The 20,563-nt window shown below is 43.9% G+C and overlaps 1 protein-coding gene across 6 annotated transcripts in view; it reads left to right on the top strand.

Moving 5' to 3' along the window:
• Positions 1-20,563, top strand: part of LOC126189262 (leupaxin) — a 475,608-nt gene that overhangs the window by 411,164 nt on the left and 43,881 nt on the right. The window lies entirely within an intron of this gene.

The following is a 20,563-nucleotide window of genomic DNA, read 5'->3' as shown; positions in this document are numbered from 1 at the left end:
GTTTCCTGGTACTTGCCTGGCAGTAACTGAAAAACTCACCTCAGCATCGACAGCAGTCGTCTTTGACGTAACAGAGAATACAGATTTTACGACGACTTCTGTGGCTCTGCTACGGAATACCTTGGAACGAATCTCTTGGTTCGTGTTAAGTCGCCGAAGAGTCTTTGCGAGTACTAGTGATTTACTTGTCTCTGCAGATGTAGGAGTCTCGTTTAGCCGTGCTGCTGCATAGACCAGCCTTACAGTTTGTTTCATAATGAAATCGTACACAATGAGCGACAGGAGGTGGTGTAAGGCGGAGCAGGTGAGAAGTAAAATCTTCAACCAGAACTTAATATCTTGCGATTACTGCTTGTGATCTTACGATGATATCTCTCAGAGAGCGCCCGAAGAACGCCAAATTCCCCACGTATTGTTTGGTTGCATCAAGAAGTATTGTGACGTTCCAAGAAAACTGATTGTTTACTTTTACAGTTCACAGGTTCCTGATTGCCTGTGCGTCCTTGACATCAAAACACATCCTGAGCTATTTTCTAGCATAACACAATATTTGTGTAGCACCACATGCGATTTTACTTACCACGCATGAGTCGATGACAGAGCTCAGATTACGTTATTTTCCTGCCGTTTGTCTTAAAGTCGTCTCCGTAAGTCTAACCGTTACGGTTAATATAAGTCTTCTTTTAAGTGGTGTTTTAAAGCGCATTTGCTGGAACAGAAGTGAATAAGGATTATCCACTAAATTTGAAGGATTCATGAAGGCAACATTCGGCAGTCATCGTAGGATGCAGTCAACATCTGTGACGTTAGCTTTGTGCGATCAGAAACTTTGCCGCACGGTTCTATCAACTGGTCTTGTGTGCGCGGCCACTGCTTAAGGTACTGTGACGTATTGTACTGCTGTGGGTGTCCGAGACTGCTGCCCGACATATCAGAATCAGGAGGCCAATTAAGAAAAAAAACCTCATTTTACTCTCTTGTCTGATGAGTTGTGTTCGTATATGGCGTGATTTGCATTATGTTACATACTCCTCCGTAGTCTAGTTGAGGAGAAAGCCTGTCACGTTGTCAGGTGACACTTATAATAACAGACTAATAACTAAGATTACACCCCGGCAAACAGAAGCTTTAATTTGCAGAAATCTGACGTTTTTTCGCCTTCCCTTCGTCCTTCTGCCCTTACAAGATGTAATCGTAATGTAGGCGTTACTTCCTCTGGTGATCCGCTGCTGGCGAACTCGCACATGGTTTCATGTGGAAAACTATTCACGATTTTGTTCCTTGATTTATGACTCAAGTGTGCGATGTCCAAGGATATGTCGTATCGAGAACGAATAAGTCCAACACTCTTGCCTCATATTCCGGAGTGGCGCAGTGGTTAAACACTGGACTTGCATTCGGGAGGACGACGGTTCAATCCCGCGTCCGGCCATCCTGATTTAGGTTTTCCGTGATTTCCCTAAATCGCTCCAGGCAAATGCCGGGATGGTTCCTTTAAAAGGGCACGGCCGACTTCCTTCCCCGTCCTTCCCTAATCCGATGAGACCGATGACCTCGCTGTCTGGTCTCCTTCCCCAAAACAACCCAACCCCTTATATTCCGGACGAATACCTGTCTTCCGTGGACAGTGCTCTTCCAGATGCACCGTCCGCGCTCTAAATGTTGGTGTTTCCACTAAATCCTTATATGAATGCCGTGGAAGAAAGCGTGTAAGTAACAGGGGATGCATACAAGCAGCTGGTCACCGATTTTGCTCATCGCTCGCAATGTCACTGTGCATGCTTTATGTGACAATGCTGTCTTAGTACGATGCGCTTCTCTAAGGCGCCAGACAGACATATTTCTGTACCGTACTGTACTATACTGTACTGTACTGTATTCGAGTCTCTCATTTTTTTTTTTTTTTTTTTTTTTTTTCGTTCGACGTCTGGCGCTCTCGAATGCAGGCTCGTAAAACCTTGAAGTTCGATATGTGGAAAATACTTGAAGCGCATGTACTTCAGCAGCATTTCTTGCATCTTAGTACGTACAACAATCGAATGAGCTAAATGTGTGACCCTTTTGGGCGTACACTTGATGAGAAAGGCTGGCGCCGGTATTCAGTTTCTCATCTGACATGATATTAATCTGTTGACGTTTCGCACCAGTCTGGTTGGAATAGTCAGAAACTTCCGTGGACTAATGAATTACCCAGAAAGTGGCCGCTGCCAAAGACTCCCCTTGCCCTCCTCCATCTGTCGCCAGCTCTGGTGACAAACAGTTCGGCGTCCCACAGCAAAGTGGCCGTGGCGGGGCGCACCGCCAGCAGCCAGCGCGTGCGGGCAGGCGGCGAACCGAACTGCTCTGCCACGCCGACCGTGCGCCTTGCCTTCCGCTCCTTTGCGGCCCCGGCGCCTCATGCGCAGGTGCTCTGCTGTATGTCATTAGCGCCACACTGGCCAACTCCGTCGCCCTCGCGGGGTATCCTGTTACTTTGGCACAAACACTGCCTTTTCTTGCCATAAGCACTCACACCCTACTACGGTAAGTTTCGAGATTTGTAATTTCATCGCCACGTACATTATTAAAACTGAACTACACGGTAAAAAAAAAGTAGGTGTTAATGTTCCACAGTATTTATTTATACACACATCAAAAAAGTTTTGCATCACCTCGGTTCCGTGAGTTCCGGAACCTGTACAGAGAATTGGAATAGAGATCACCAAAAACATCATTTCCGCCCTTTTTATTGCTCATGAAAACCACATATTTCATGTTGTACCACCATACAGCGAGACCTTCAAAGGTGGTGGTCCAGATTGCTGTACACACCGGTACCTCTAATACCCAGTAGCACGTTCTCTTGCATTGATGCATGCCTGTATTCGTCGTGACATACTATCCACAAATTCATCAAGACAGTGTTGGTCCATATTGTCCCACTCCTCAACGGCGATTCGGCGCAGATCCCTCAGAGTGGTTGGTGGGTCACGTCGTCCATAAACAGTCCTTTTCAATCTATCCCAGGGCTGTTCGATAGGGTTCATGTCTGGAGAACATGCTGGCCACTCTAGTAGAGCGCTGCCGTTATCCTGAAGGAAGTCATTCGCAAGATGTGCGCGATGGGGGCGCGAATTGCCGTCCATGAAGACGAATGCCTCGCCAATATGCTGCCTATAAGACTGCAGTATGGGTCGGAGGATGGCATTCACGTATCGTACAGCCGTTACGGCGCCTTCCATGACCATCACTGCGTACGTCGGCCCCACATAATTCCACCCCAAAACAGCAGGGAACCTCCACCTTGCTGTACTCGCCGGACGGTGTGTCTAAGTGGTTCAGCCTGACCCGGTTGCCTCCAAACGCGTCTCCGAAGATTGTCTGCTTGAAGGCACATGCGACTCTCGTCAGTGAAGAGAACGTGATGCCAATCCTGAGCGGTCCACTCGGTATGTTTTTGGACCTATCTGTACCGCGCTGCATGGCAAAGATGGACCTAGCCATGGACGTCGGGAGTGAAGTTGCGCATCATGCAGCCTAATGCGCACAGTTTGAGTCGTAACACGTCCTGTGGATGCATGAAAAGCATTATTCAACACGATGGCGTTGCTGCCGGGGTTCCTCCGAGCCATGATCGGTAGGTAGCGGTCATCCACTGCAGTAGTAGCCGCTGGGCGGCCTGAGCGAGGCATGTCATACTTAGTTCCTGTCTCTGTGTATCTCCTCCATGTCCGAACAACATAGCTTGGTTCATTCCGAGACGCCTGGACACTTCCCTTGCTGAGAGCCCTTCCCGGCACAAAGTAACAATGCGGACGCGATCATACTGCGGTACTGACCGTCTAGGCATGGTTGAACTACAGACAACACGAGCCGTGTTCCTCCTTCCTGGTGTAATAACTGGAACTGAATGGTTCAAATGGCTCTGAGCACTATAGAACTTATCTTCTGAAGTCATCAGTCCTCTAGAACTTAGAAACACTTAAACCTAACTAACATAAGGACATCACACACGTCCATGCCCGAGGCAGGATTCGAACCTGTGACCGTAGCGGTTGCGCGGTTCCAGACTGAAGCGCCTAGAACCGCTCGGCCATTCCGGCCGGCGACTGGAACTGATCGGCTGTCTGACTCCCTCCGTCTAATAGGCGCTGCTCATGCATGGTTGTTTACATCTTTGGGCGCGTTTAGTGACATCTCTGAACAGTCAAAGCGATTGTGTCTGTGATTCAATACCCACAGTCAACATCTATCTTCAGGAGTTCTGGGAACCGGGATGATGCAAAACTTTTTTAGATGTGTGTATTTCGTTATGAAGCGACTTTAGACCTTCTACACTATCATATCCGTACACCTTGTTTAGCAATATGTTTATGACAGTCAGTCAGCGGGTTTAGGGATTTATATTCATATCTTTAGAGTTTAAAACATTCAATACATCATTACAGAATATTTCTTGTTTTCTGTCCATATAAAATTCAAGCATTTTCGTATATGTAGCCGTAAAATGGTCACATACCTTTGGCACAAACCATCTTTATACAGGGAGCAACTATCCATAACGTCGTTTGACAGTCTATTTAGTCCCGAGTAGGCTGATTATGTTTATATGAAATAGAGAATGAGGAAAGGAAGGGAAGGATTGGGTGGGTGACATCCAACCTTACAGGACATTCTGGTAACGCAATGGCGAAAGTTGAAAATTTGTGCCGGACAGCTACTCGCACCCGGATTTACCGCTTCTCATGAGTGGTTGCCTCAACCACTTCGGCAATCCGGACACGGTCCCTAGCCGACTCGAATTTCCAACTTGTCGCACGCTGTATCCCTCGTCCATTAACTCACTACTCGCAAATTATTGACTTTCGGAGGATTTCGGATGGTACTAGTGCATCCGCTCTGAATCGTACATCAAGGAACGATCCAAAAGAACAGACACTACTCAAATATACAAATTTATGTAAGCGCGCAACGGCACCTTGCATTACTACAATTCTCTATTCCGCTGGAAGTCACGAATCCCCACCGATCCCTTCCCTTGTTTTCCCCATTTTCTGTTTCGTATAAATGTATGTATGCACCAGCCGCGTCAGCGCGAGTGGTGTCACCACCCAAATACACTCCTGGAAATTGAAATAAGAACACCGTGAATTCATTGTCCCAGGAAGGGGAAACTTTATTGACACATTCCTGGGGTCAGATACATCACATGATCACACTGACAGAACCACAGGCACATAGACACAGGCAACAGAGCATGCACAATGTCGGCACTAGTACAGTGTATATCCACCTTTCGCAGCAATGCAGGCTGCTATTCTCCCATGGAGACGATCGTAGAGATGCTGGATGTAGTCCTGTGGAACGGCTTGCCATGCCATTTCCACCTGGTGCCTCAGTTGGACCAGCGTTCGTGCTGGACGTGCAGACCGCGTGAGACGACGCTTCATCCAGTCCCAAACATGCTCAATGGGGGCCAGATCCGGAGATCTTGCTGGCCAGGGTAGTTGACTTACACCTTCTAGAGCACGTTGGGTGGCACGGGATACATGCGGACGTGCATTGTCCTGTTGGAACAGCAAGTTCCCTTGCCGGTCTAGGAATGGTAGAACGATGGGTTCGATGACGGTTTGGATGTACCGTGCACTATTCAGTGTCCCCTCGACGATCACCAGTGGTGTACGGCCAGTGTAGGAGATCGCTCCCCACACCATGATGCCGGGTGTTGGCCCTGTGTGCCTCGGTCGTATGCAGTCCTGATTGTGGCGCTCACCTGCACGGCGCCAAACACGCATACGACCATCATTGGCACCAAGGCAGAAGCGACTCTCATCGCTGAAGACGACACGTCTCCATTCGTCCCTCCATTCACGCCTGTCGCGACACCACTGGAGGCGGGCTGCACGATGTTGGGGCATGAGCGGAAGACGGCCTAACGGTGTGCGGGATCGTAGCCCAGCTTTATGGAGACGGTTGCGAATGGTCCTCGCCGATACCCCAGGAGCAACAGTGTCCCTAATTTGCTGGGAAGTGGCGGTGCGGTCCCCTACGGCACTGCGTAGGATCCTACGGTCTTGGCGTGCATCCGTGCGTCGCTGCGGTCCGGTCCCAGGTCGACGGACACGCGCACCTTCCGCCGACCACTGGCGACAACATCGATGTACTGTGGAGACCTCACGCCCCACGTGTTGAGCAATTCGGCGGTACGTCCACCCGGCCTCCCGCATGCCCACTATACGCCCTCGCTCAAAGTCCGTCAGCTGAACATACGGTTCACGTCCACGCTGTCGCGGCATGCTACCAGTGTTAAAGACTGCGATAGAGCTCCGTATGCCACGGCAAACTGGCTGACACTGACGGCGGCGGTGCACAAATGCTGCGCAGCTAGCGCCATTCGACGGCCAACACCGCGGTTCCTGGTGTGTCCGCTGTGCCGTGCGTGTGATCATTGCTTGTACAGCCCTCTCGCAGTGTCCGGAGCAAGTATGGTGGGTCTGACACACCGGTGTCAATGTGTTCTTTTTTCCATTTCCAGGAGTGTATATACATGCCTGATGATGGCCTAGGAAGCAGAAACCCGATTAACAGCGAAATTTGTAATAAATGTTGCGCAACATTAATACTGTTTTTACTGTGTGTTTCAGATTTTTATTATGTCTGTGTTCCAGCAATTTTTGACGGAGTATTCAATTTAAAAAAATTGTCGCCTGCTATATTACATGTGTACACAATGCGGTCTAACACGTCGAAATACTTTTTGTGAAACCAACACACTGAAATGTGACGATCAGTTCAGGAAAACGCTTTATTTCAATGTGTTATATACTCATGGTAGGGCAAACCTAACAATGTTAACTTTCAGGATAGGCTTGTTGGTGAAATCTTCTAGAGATACCAGCCACGCAACAGGGTTATCTTGAGGCAACTATTTCACCAGAAGATGGCGAGTAGGAAACCTGTCGAAACGTAGCTTCAGTACGACGCCGTGACTCAAATGATAACCCTAGAAGATTTAAGCAGAGAAATTTACTGAAAAAGGCTGTATTATTTTTGTTGTAACCGCGTTCACAACCACTCTTAAAAATTCCCTATTGTGAAACAATTTAAATATTTTGCTTATTGTAAACCACCGAAATAGACGCGACAACGCTTGAAGTTTCTGCACTTGTTCGACTTGAGGAGGGCTCTATCTCAAGATGTCCATTTTGTTGTTTTATCCTATGCTACGCAGTAATGAAAATGAATGCATGGATCCTGTAACCCAATGGTAGTCAACCTGGTTCCCACCGCCCACTAGTGAGCGTTCCAGCTTCAAAATGGCTCTGAGCACTATACGACTTAACATCTGAGGTCATCAGTCCCCTAGAACTTAGAACTACTTAAACCTAACTAACCTAAGGACATCACACACATCCATGCCCGAGGCAGGATTCGAACCTGCGACCTTAGCGGTACAACTGTTAGCAGGGGAGAAAACTTGTATTCTCAAAAAGAAATGAACTTACTTTATTATTTACCGCTAAATATATGTTGTGAGGATGTAACCTTCTGTTTTCCCCTGCAGAAGAGATAACACGTTGCTAATAAAACATTCTCGGTACGTAAACCACGTGAAACTGATGGAAAAACTCAAGCTAACTGCTACAGGGGTCATACCCATCATTTCCCATTAGTCTGACTTCTTGTCGTTTTGGGATCATTCAGAACGAGTCTGACAAGTATTATATGTATCACGAACAGGTAGCATAGGAAATGAAGGATAAATAGTGGGAACCAGCCACTAATTAGAAATGGTTCTTGTTCCCCTAAACTTGTGAAGTCGCCTAAGTGGTCGTCTTGCAAGAAGCTGGTTTGGTCGAATAAAATTACCGTAATGAGTGACAGTCCGTATTACTTGTCGATTTATTTGGACTGACTCAAACAGCATGCAATGTCCTTACTGTGTCAGTCTTCGCATTAACTCACTTAGCTATCGTCTTGCTCGACTTGACGTTTCTCGGTTCGAATCCTGGCGAAGGAAGAAATTTTCATCACCAGTACTTGCTCCGCAATGAGGAACGGGTGGTGGCGTAAAATTCATGATGACTTTTTTTGTCTTATACAAGGAAGCAGTCTACAATTCGTGTTTTAGAAATACATTTGCTGTATCTATAGTTAAGTGCAAGGCTTAACTCTGATGGTCTTAGGTACAGCTCCCCACGAGTCCCAGCCATTTCTCTATCAACGTAACATTCACATCAGTCGAAACTTCTGGCTCATAACGAAAGCAAAGTCACACATTGATTTGGATTGTAGAGTAACTGATCCACACTCCACCTAATGGTTGTTAATAACTAGTGAAACTGTATGCAGGTGGTTTAACAACATTTTCTAGCATTAAACATATTACAGGTTGGAGGTAACATGCTACCCTATATCCGCTTGTCTCTACTGAAAAAAATTACTGGCGTATTTTGTTAATATAAGGTGGAGATGTTCTCAGTTTGTTGTGATATCCTAGCGCCAGAGCCTTCTGTTCAATCAAACAGCTCCGTCTGTGCAATCGAGAGTTGTAACTCTAACCTTTTGCATGAAGCCGTATGACCTCCAACTGTGTATCAACAAAGTATTTTGTACTGACGTGAAAATTTATCTGTTCTCACGATTTCGGTGTCGCGTTCGCTACGGTGCTTTATCCTTCCGGAAAATTAATTAGAAAATAATAATGCGACAGTGTTAGGCACTTCCTTGTATTCCTAAGCGGTACAATTTAAATCGTATCAGCGACATTTGAAGTTTTAAACCACTGGCTTTCGCCAAATTGTGGTGGCTTTTGGAAACTATATTCCTATTCTTCCTCTCGATCGATAAAATTGTGCTTAAAAATCCATATAAAGGCTACGCTAATTGCCATTATGGTCGCTTTCTATTAACATTACATATGCCGAATATTCAATTTCGACTGTAGTCATAGCTGGTCTCATGGATGTAAAGTGCCAACAGGAGCATAGAACGTTTACGACATACGGATGACAGAAGAATTTCAATGCAACGCCCCTGTCGGCACCCGCCGTAAATACCGAAAAGAACATGACTTGGAAAGTGCGTCTCTTGTGTGCTCCTACTGTGCACCACAGGGCACAGCCGTGGTGACTTGGTCAGCATAGAAAGTTGGAGGAAGGCCATCCGAACTCGCTTTCACAGCTCCTTTGCGCATCATTATCGTCACAAATGCATCTATAACATTTTTTATCGATCGAATGTTTTACACATTTAATCTGATTGTTCGCGCTGTAATGGGGGATGGCTGCCGACGCGCGGTAAGTATAACAATGAATGTGAACCACGGCAGAGCGTCAAAGGACTGCAATGCACAGTGGTTGGCGGGGAGCCGACGGGACCTTGAAGTTCGCTTCACACGACCCTATTCTATTTATAGCCATCCTCGGAAAAAGCTCTCGGGTTTCTGGCAGCCGTGTCGCTTTACGTTGCCGCGACACGAAATACGTACTCAGCGCGTGCAATTCGTTTTCCTGTCGCCTCCGTGGCTCCAAATTTCATGTTTTGACGGTTCGTGTTAAACCCCAGAAGCGTCTGCGAAACGTATGAGACGGTGCAAGGAAGCAGCGTGTGAAGTCGTAAGGAGCAGACCAGGTTAGATATGGTAGCGGTCGCGTCGCATGGAGGTAGAGGTTGAATGCTATATTTTCCAACTAGTCCGCAGTGAGTGCAGTTCCTTCCAAGTGTTTGAGACGACGCATCGGGGGCAACGCTCCCGCTTGAGTCTATCCTTACAAGACCTGTGGCGTTGAATGAGTATTTTCGGCAGAACTACGTATAGTTCATCTACAAATTAATATAATCGACGCTAATCGGTCTTCTTGTTTCCTTCAATATGATTGACAGTAACCAAACGTCTCTCTCTCTCTCTCTCTCTCTCTGCCTCTGTCACATTTTCCACTTCAGTAGTTTCTTTTCTCCATCGTATCACGCCTACCTTTCTCTTGAAAGAATTCCAATGATTTGAGGATGGGAAAAACCTCAGACGTTATTCTACGTTCTTAAAAGATTTTTCGACGGTTCTAGACTGAATTTGTCGCTACCAGCAGAAATTTGGTCAAGTTATATTGACAAAAACTGAAGCAGACGAACCGAGAAAGATACTTGTGTATCATCAGGATATCAAAGACTAACTCTGAAAAGTGAAGTGAGAAATAAAAAGTAAGCAAGCACAGACTGGATAAACTTTGATAAGCTCCGTCATTACCAGTAAAAACTAACCGTTACGTAGATCACCAGATAAACCGTCAATTTCATATTGTGTGTGCAGATGAAGTAAAATGAGGTGGGGGGAAGCAGTTTTATGTTGCCTATTTATAGCCGTTTTGTTCATGTTAAGTTGACTGTACATTCAGAGCATGCTCCAGATGAATTTTAAATATTGGGGAACAATTGCCAGCCACCGCGTGTAACTTCGTATAAAGACATGTAAATCGCTAACGCTTTGTATTTGGTGAAGCATGTGTGATAGCCCCGTGGTTATGGCAACTGTATGTCGTCACAGGCTGTCTGCTTTCGATAAGGTACGTTTGCATAGTCTCGCTGTAGCGCATTTTATTTCATATAGCCCCTAATCTCGAAATGAGGGGTGTTGTTTAATGTGCAGGACATGGCGAAGTGGTTCAACTGGAGTCCCTCGTTTCATATTCAGGATCTCTTCTCGGTGCGGTCAACTCAATTTAAAGTTTTGCACATTTTGTACATTTAACATAACTAAATTATTCGTCTACTGTACATAGCACTAGGTAGTAGGGATCGAACGCTCCACATGATTCAGTCATTGCCCACCTCTGCCAAACATTTTTATATGTGGAATTTAGTGTTCCGTAGGAGACGGGGACGATGGAAGTTGAGCAGTTAATTGAATTAATAAGTTGTAAAAAGTCAGTGTCCCACGAATGACCAGTTTGTGCATATTAACAACACTTTTAGACAGACAGCTTGTTCGAACAGTGTGTGGTAGCACTCGTATAGAGTTCCTCTCAAAAGAAACTGCTGTCACACTTTGTTCGACCAAGTTTTCCACCCGAAAGTGTTCACTCACTAGACGTGTTCATCTCTCGGAGATCTGCGACGTGGAATACTCAGTCTTGTGAGAAGAAATGTGAAACTGTCAGGATAAAAATAAGCAACGGAATTGTAACGTAATCCTTCTTAATAAAGAAAATAAATTTCCTGAATGAGTCCGCAATCATAGTGAGTATTTTGTGAATAAAGCCGTCTAGATCGCTTATTATATGTGTTTACTTGTAGCATCGTTTCGGCTACTGTGTTATCATAAGATCTGTAATTAAAGGACTATAAGAACGAGAGCCTTTTATTATTCATGATCAGGCCACTAAAGTTGAAAATTATAGAGTTAAAAAATTGTAAAAAGTTCATTCTCCATTACTCACTATTGTAAAAAAAGAATCATTGTCATTATCAATACGACCAATGTGTAATCGGAGCGTCAACTGTCATGTTGGCTCAAAAAATTTTCAGTGATGTAAGTGCTAGCCGAGAGGTTGCGTTAGTGTGCGGATTTTGCCTTCATTTGTTTTCTCTTCATACTTGTAAAAAATACGGACCATCTTTGAACTACAAGCATTCAAAGTCAAATTATGAAACACCGTATAAATGAGTATAATGGCGCATTCACAAAAGTAGTTTTTCAAATGGCGGCAATTTTAGTCCATATGGGATTAAAAAAAATGGTTCAAATGGCTCTGAGCACTATGCGACTTAACTTCTGAGGTCATCAGTCGCCTAGAACTTAGAACTAATTAAACCTAACTAACCTAAGGACAACACACACATCCATGCCCGAGGCAGGATTCGAACCTGCGACCGTAGCGGTCGCTCGGCTCCAGACTGTAGTGCCTAGAACCGCACGGCCACTCCGGCCGGCATGTGGGATTCAGCTTAATTTGACAACAACTATTCGTTTAATCTGCATTACAGTAACATCTATACAGCAATCGCATAAACTTTAGCATTAAATACACTTTGCCTTGACATGATGTTGTGATAATAGAAGTTGTATTTGCTCTTATCCTGTGTCCGATAAATAAAATCTGTGTGCTGTGAACTAAAAATTAGCCAAATAGTGTACTAAGCTGTGAATACTTGTAAAACAGATTTCAATGTAGAGAACCATCTGAGTATTAAATCAAAAAATTTTGGAGAGCGGAGGAACCAGTAACTTGCTCCCCTAGTCAGGAAAAGCTCTGTACACAGAACCGAAGGGACCAGGTAGGTAGGTAGGTCTCTTGGGGTGCAACCAGCGGCAGCTGTGCCTGCCCAGGAGAAGCTAGGCGAGGTGGTGTGGCCCAGCGCACCAACAGCAGGAGAGCACCGGTACGCCGCAGTTAGCATGCGTCTCACTAGCAGTTCTCGAAAAAATTCAAAAATAGCAATTAAAGCGAAATTCACTCTGTTAGTTCAACTTTTGTGGGTCCTCCAATACGCTGAAGGCATTCCCTTTCAGGCCACTGTACAATACTACCAAGTTTTCACTTGCCCAAGCTAACCTTTGCTCCTGGGTTTTTAAGTACATCGTCAGTACGCTACTGCTCCCATCATAGGAATGCTCCCTACACCTTATCATGAACTTTTTCGCGATTTATTCTAAAATTTTTCGCAATCGTTGCAGTTTAGCTTATGCACTCCTGAGTCACCGTATTTCTCGCAGTTTTTTTTTTCAGTTATGTGACTTAACCTCTTTCCTCCACCACTAAATGTTAATGCTGCATGTTGTTCATTATTCTGATGCATTCCTGATTTGAGAACTTTTTCTGCAATTAATTTTCTCGTACATCTTGGCGATGTTGCTATTTCTGTACACTTTTGAATGACGTAGCTGCGTAGTTACTTGAAGTTCTTTCCACTCTCGTCCTCATTCAAAGGTAACTTGAGGAAGGTGTACTAATTCCTTGGGCGATGACGTTATTTCGTATTTATGATCATATCAGTGCTGGTTGCTTTCCTGTGTATACAGGGTGTTACAAAAAGGTACGGCCAAATTTTCAGGAAACATTCCTCACACACAAATAAATAAAAGATGTTATGTGGACATGTGTCCGGAAACGCTTAATTTCCATGTTAGAGCTCATTTTAATTTCTTCCACCTACGCTCAATGGAGCACGTTATCATGATTTCATACGGGATACTCTACCTGTGCTGCTAGAACATGTGGCGTTACAAGAACGACACAACATGTGGTTCATGCACGATGGAGCTCCTGCACATTTCAGTCGGAGTGTTCGTACGCTTCTCAACAACAGATTCGGTGACCGATGGATTGGTAGAGGCGGACCAATTCCATGGCCTCCACGCTCTCCTGACCTCAACCCTCTTGACTTTCATTTATGGGGGCATTTGAAAGCTCTTGCCTACGCTACCCCGGTACCAAATGCAGAGACTCTTCGTGCTCGTATTGTGGACGGCTGTGATACAATACGCCATTCTCCAGGGCTGCATCAGCGCATCAGGGATTCCATGCGACGGAGGGTGGATGCATGTATCCTCGCTAACGGAGGACATTTTGAACATTTCCTGTAACAAAGTGTTTGAAGTCACGCTGGTACGCTCTGTTGCTGTGTGTTTCCATTCCATGATTAATGTCATTTGAAGAGAAGTAATAAAATGAGCTCCAACATGGAAAGTAAGCGTTTCCGGACACATGTCCACATAACATATTTTCTTTCTTTGTGTGTGAGGAATGTTTCCTGAAAGTTTGGCCGTATCTTTTTGTAACACCCTGTATAGCTATTTTGGTGCCTGCCAATATTGTTAGCAATTACAAGGTCCAGAAGGGTTGTGCATTTATGTTTTTCTAGCTCGACTGTGAAGTAAATTTCCTTGTGCACGGCGCTCATCATCTTAGCGAAGCTCTTCATCTTAGTTTGCTTGAAAAATCTGTTCTCTAGGCCATCTATAAAAATCTCTGGCAATGTTCCGGAGAAATTATTGCCCTTGATAATCCATTTGTCTGCTGATATGGATGGTCATTTTACTTAAAGAAGATAAAAGTAAGCACTAACTCCAATCTTTTGTTAATTCTATGCGTTCCTCCTTACCAATCTTCTGATAATGTAATACATTTTCTCCCATTATTCTAACAGAGTCATTAATAGGTGTATCTGTATAAAGATTTGTAATGACAAACAATGCCAGCATTGCAGCTTCTGGGATTTCACTTTGAATTGCAAATGACGCTAAGTCATAATAGTTCTTAACATTGAAGGATCTTTGGAAGGTGTGTGCCAGTTTTGATTTTTTTATTGCATTCCCCACTTTAAAATTCGCAGAAGATCTTTACTATAGGCCAAATTGGGCGGCCGCCCTTTGTGATATTAATCAATTCTGCATTCATTTGGGGGGGGGGGTTATATACACTTTAATCCTTTACGTAGCAACGTCGATTCAGTACGTGTCAAGTTTATGTTAGTAGGGTAGACTATTCTTTCGGAAAACTGATGTACCTCACTTTGTACCTTTTTTCATGACGTATGACATGGTTCTGTTAAACTCTGTGAGCGACTTACAGCGATGGACTAGCGGGTGCGAGCGAGTTACAATTAGGGGAGCTGCATGCTAAAAAGAGCGCGAATATGTTCAGATGTAAAATTTTTGGGAAATTTTTTAAAGATGCTGAGGAAGGTACTGTGAAGCATGTGGTACCCTACTGTTCAGTCAGATATTTTAAGCAGTGGCATGTTCACCTTTTTTGTATTCCGATAGGAGCATTTTTCCCCTGGTAATAAAAATTATGTTCTATTTGGATACATATTTTAGTTTACCATGTTGAGAATTTTCGCTTTGGATTTTAGCTTTCGTGAGATACAGTTTTCCACGTAACTAAAAATTTGTATTCCACTTTACGCTCAAACTACTGTTTTGTTGTTATTGTTCCAGCGCTGTTCTTGGCCAGTCTTATTTGTTAGACCATATTGTACGCCATGGGTTACTTTGCTCGTCGGTAAAACACAATATGCCTGCATCTGATTACGCAGATGTTTTGTGGTCTTTACCGGTATTGTGACAGCCTTGTGATGTTGCGTTTTACTGATTTGTATCCGTTGAAAAAAAAACCTATCTTAGCATGAGACACACACACATTTGAAAACATGATTGCTGTAGAAAAAAAAGAAAAACACAAGGAATGAAGCAGCTGTTTGTGTAAGAATCTCGAAGGATTTAATGTTAACCGTCGTTTACCGTTATAATGGTTACTAGAGCACGAGAGTCTGGACAGCCAACGAAACGAGTTTTCGGAAATACGGCGAACAGACTAATTTTCATTGGTACCAGCTTCTTTCTCTGACACATATGGTAGTCGTGCACGATTAACGTCCCTGATTGCGAGTATGAGGGCCTCTGTCGTCGTCTTCTTCTTCTTCTTCTTCTTCATTTTTCTGCCGAGGAATTGATTTAGTTGTTTTTACTGGAGAGAGGAACTCCGTGTAGGATAACAGTAATACGTTTGAGGTATTTTTCAAACTATTTAACTATAAATGCTGTGGAGCTTTCTTGCTAGGTAACTCTGGTCGAAAGGGTAGCACTGCAAAGTCACACCGAGTCATCCTGCCTAGTGTGTCTGCGCAATGTGTTCTAGTACGATAGAGCGAAAACGACACTTAAAAAACATTAATACAACGAACTACAAAGGATCCATTCAACTTCGTATAAATCGAGTAAGACATCAAGATATTTGAAATACATTCATGTCATCGCATATTATTTCCTTTTTATTTGTCAGTCCTTTTTATCTATCTTCGTATGTGATTACAGAATTCTTTACCAAGTACTAGTCGTTTTTACAACGCTGAGAAAATAATTTACACCATACTTGAGTAGTATCCACCGATCACTTCCGTTTCCAAGGAGTCATCAGGCCGAATCTTAGATTGGTAACCATTAGGAAAGAGTCACCAAGTAATTATTTTCTCTGACGAATCCATCACAGACGGTCGTGCTACGTAACAGATTAACACTTTTTGTCGGACCAGCAATTGGGCTGTGCTGGTCGTCTCTCTCGAGTCGCTCCGTGCCGTGCCGTGCCTGTCACGCTTCACGGTCCGGCCAAAAGCGGTGTCAGTCTTTTCTCGGTTTTGGTATGTTTATTTATTCGTATTGCTATTGCTCTAATTTCATCATGGTATTTCTTTTATTTCATTTCAAAACGTTTTATTAGCCTGTGTTGTCAGTGCGAAGGAAAAAAGGAGATGCTCAGAATATAATATAACGTCCCGTTCGACAGTGGATATTAGTGGCGGAGCACAAAGTTAAACTAAGAAACGATATGACACAGAATAGACGGCGTCATTTTTCTAACAAACCGTTTCGGCATTTGTGTAAAAGGATTTCGGGAACCTCAAATCAGGATGCCGTAAGGGAATTTGAACCCTGCTCCTATGCGAATCCAGCTCACCAAAACCGAGAGAGGTAGCGCAGTGGTTAAACACTGGACTCGCATTCGGGAGGACGACGGTTCAATCCCGCGTCCGGCCATCCTGATTTAGGTTTTCCGTGATTTCCCTAAATCGCTCCAGACAAATGTCGGGATGGTTCCTTTCAAAGGGCACGGCCGACTTCCTTCCCCGTCCTTCCCTAAACCGATGAGACCGATGACCTCGCTGTCTGGTCTCCTTCCCCAAAACAACCCAACCCAGCTCACCAAACACAATGCCCTTTGCCCTATAAGTAAGTACGCTCTGACTGGCGAACTGGATAGACAGTTACTGAAATTTTAATAGCCACACCTTTTATACACGAGTCCACACTGCACTGCTGTGACATATCCGAATATGAAAAGTACATTCTTTTTGTGTATTGAATTTCTATACGATAATAATAATATTCTACTTTGTTATAAGCTTTACGGCGGCCGCTATTTTCGTAGCTTTTTTGCAAAACAATGTATCCATCTAGAACGGTGGATTACTAGCTTTCCGAGACTATCAGACATCTGACAATAAACGCAGCAAAAGTGAACCTAACTAAACTTTGAACTGAAAATTTTTGTTTCGTTTTTGAACTCGTTTATTTTTAAAATGACGACAGATAAATAATATGTATAATGACTTCAATTATAAACTGTAAAATTTATGTTACTACCGTATTAGAATGACCTTCCTCATGCCAAGACGTACCCTGCGGAAGGCCGTTGTAATAGGTCGTAACGTCGGTTTTACAGTTTACAATTAAAGCTTTTATACAATGACTTGTTACAATACACAGAAGACTTTTAATCATTGTGACACCGGCAGCGGAAACCTACGTAGTTAACTAATATGTAATTAACGTTTTAACAAATAAGGTACCCACATTTTGTAAATATTTCGGTAAACTAAGAAATAATGTCTGAGATGCTTGGTACTGCTTATTTCTAGCTATCTTTATCATATTCGGTTTGGTTTCGTTAACGTGCATTGGATGTCTTGCTCAGAGTTCATTGTGATTGTCACACACATGGTATCACACCCGTACCATATTCTTTAAGTAACCCTCAAACCCGGAATTTACGGCCCGTGGCGTAAGTATTCTTAAGGCTTTTCCTATGATAAAGGATATTCGCTGCGAACCTTTTGCCAAAATGTCAGTTCTGTTTTGCCAGAATCTGTTTTCAGTGTTTCATCTTCGCAAAGTCAAAGAAGTTGTACTGTGGCACCGATTTCACTATCTCAAAATATTCCTTCTTGCACTGGAATTGGTCTTAGAATTCAGGAATGTACATGTCGATTTCCCGAATAAAAAAATAATAGCCAATAAAATTTATTTCTGACGACTTACCTGTGGACGAGAGATTACTCACTGGTTCCGTCAAGCGTCACCATTGCCTCTGATGGCATCGAAATATTCTCAACTTCAGCCCGGCCTTGGCGAAGCTTTAACTTGCGAAGAAAACTGACAATAATTATTCTGACACATTAAGTCTTTTTCCTTTTGCCGTATTCGTCCTTTCCAAACACCAAACAAACAACAATTCCACGACTACCCCCCACCCCCTCCACCCCCGTCTTCCAATCTATCGACGAGATATGATACCGTTATTTCTCTTATGATGAAGCCAAGCAATGCCAAAATTATCGATTTCTTGCAGAATGCTAGCAAAATATTTTACTCACCTTCTTCTGTTTCTCTTGAGGCAATCCAGCATGCGTAGACGAGGCAGCGACAGCCGAGATACCAGCTATGCTCGCAGTTCAGATAGTGTCGTTGAGCTGTCAAGGCACATAAAACTGACTAGCGAGAAGTCGGGCCATCGAGTAGAAATATCTGTGGACTGACCATTCAGATTCGCAAAACAGAAGTTGTGTCGCCAACATAGGCCTACAGTGTCTTGAAAAGTCACGTGTTTTCGTCGTACTTACCTCTGAAATATAACTGTTTATTCTTTCTCGTGTTTCTATTTGCATACCCATCAGAAATTTAATTTTATCCAGGACAAGGTAATTATCCTCAAGTTGGAAACCACTTATTTAGAAGCTATCTTACAGCTTGGAACAGAGATAACACACTATTTCCAGAGGTTGCACTTCCCTTATGAATAAGAAACACTCTTACTAAAGTATTAAAGATGGAAGCAGCATAGTAGTACGAAAGTATCTTATCAGAAATAGACCTGGGCATGTGGAAAGTTCTCCCTACAGTGCATAATCGGACACGGAAACTGATATCGTTATGCGTCCATTGCAAGTTTATCGCTTAGATGAGAGTCTGTTGTTATTATTGTGGTGGTCTTCAAGCTTGGTCACGGGTTTCTCCTATCGACTGATCCGTTCTTTCAGTCAATTTGTGCCATAAAATTCCTTTTTCCCAATTCGATTCAATACTTCCACATTTGTTATTAGTTCTACCCATCTAATGTTCAGCATTCTTTTATAGTACCACATTTCAAAAGCCTCTGTCTTCTTCTTGTCTGAATAATCTATCGTCCATGTTTCATTTCCATAGAAGTCTATACTGCAGATAAAAGACCTTCACAAAACCTAACTCTTAAATTTATATTACGGATTAACAAATTTCTCTTATTCCGAAGTGCTTTTCTTACAATTGCCAGTCTACATTTTACGCCTTCCAGCGTCTGCCAATCATCAGTTATCCTACTGCCCAAACAACAGTACTCATCTACTGCTTTTAGTGTTTCAGTTACTAATCTAACGCCCTCAGCATCGTCTGATTTACTTCGACGACACTTCATTATCCTTGTTTTACTTTTATCGGTATTCATCGTAGCTCTTTTCAAGACACCATCCATAACGTTGAACTGCTCTTCCAAGTCATTAGCAGCTGTGACAGAATATCATAGGCATACCGCAAAGCTTTTATTTCTTCTCCGTGAACTCTTAATTCCCTTTCCAGATTTCTCCTTGGTTACTTTCAGCTGTTGCTCAATATAAAGATTAAATAGCACGAGGGACAGGCGAGAACTCTACGTCATTAACTTTTCAAGTATGGCTTTAAGGCTTCCTTTCATGTCCTTACACTGATGAAACTGCAGTATGATTTCTGCACAAGTTGTAAATAACCTTTCGGTCTCTGAATTTTATCCTGCTTAAACTTTTCAAAAAGTTTGATCCAGTCCACATTGTCAAAACTCTCTAAATCTACAAATGCTATAAACGTAGGTTTAGCTTTCTTCAACGTATCTCCTAAAATAAATCTCGATTCCCTACATTTCTCCCGAATTTCCTACATTTCTCCCGACCTCAAACTGATCTTCCCCAAGGGCGGCCTCTAGGAAAGCAGTGACATTAACGTGAGCTATAAGGAGAAACAGCCACCTTAGAAAGATCCGCTGACTCAAGAATTACTTGGGACGCTGGACTCGCACTCGCAAGAACTAACGTTAAATTTCCCGTCCGGCCATTCAATTATACACTCCTGGAAATTGAAATAAGAACACCGTGAATTCATTGTCCCAGGAAGGGGAAACTTTATTGACACATTCCTGGGGTCAGATACATCACATGATCACACTGACAGAACCACAGGCACATAGACACAGGCAACAGAGCATGCACAATGTCGGCACTAGTACAGCGTATATCCACCTTTCGCAGCAATGCAGGCTGCTATTCTCCCATGGAGACGATCGTAGAGATGCTGGATGTAGTCCTGTGGAACGGCTTGCCATGCCATTTCCACCTGGCGCCTCAGTTGGACCAGCGTTCGTGCTGGACGTGCAGACCGCGTGAGACGACGCTTCATCCAGTCCCAAACATGCTCAATGGGGGACAGATCCGGAGATCTTGCTGGCCAGGGTAGTTGACTTACACCTTCTAGAGCACGTTGGGTGGCACGGGATACATGGGGACGTGCATTGTCCTGTTGGAACAGCAAGTTCCCTTGCCGGTCTAGGAATGGTAGAACGATGGGTTCGATGACGGTTTGGATGTACCGTGCACTATTCAGTGTCCCCTCGACGATCACCAGTGGTGTACGGCCAGTGTAGGAGATCGCTCCCCACACCATGATGCCGGGTGTTGGCCCTGTGTGCCTCGGTTGTATGCAGTCCTGATTGTGGCGCTCACCTGCACGGCGCCAGACACGCATACG

Source organism: Schistocerca cancellata, chromosome 1 (assembly GCF_023864275.1).
Source record: "Schistocerca cancellata isolate TAMUIC-IGC-003103 chromosome 1, iqSchCanc2.1, whole genome shotgun sequence".
Classification (NCBI taxonomy): Eukaryota; Metazoa; Arthropoda; class Insecta; order Orthoptera; family Acrididae; genus Schistocerca; species Schistocerca cancellata.
This window is presented reverse-complemented; position numbering and strand designations above follow the sequence as displayed.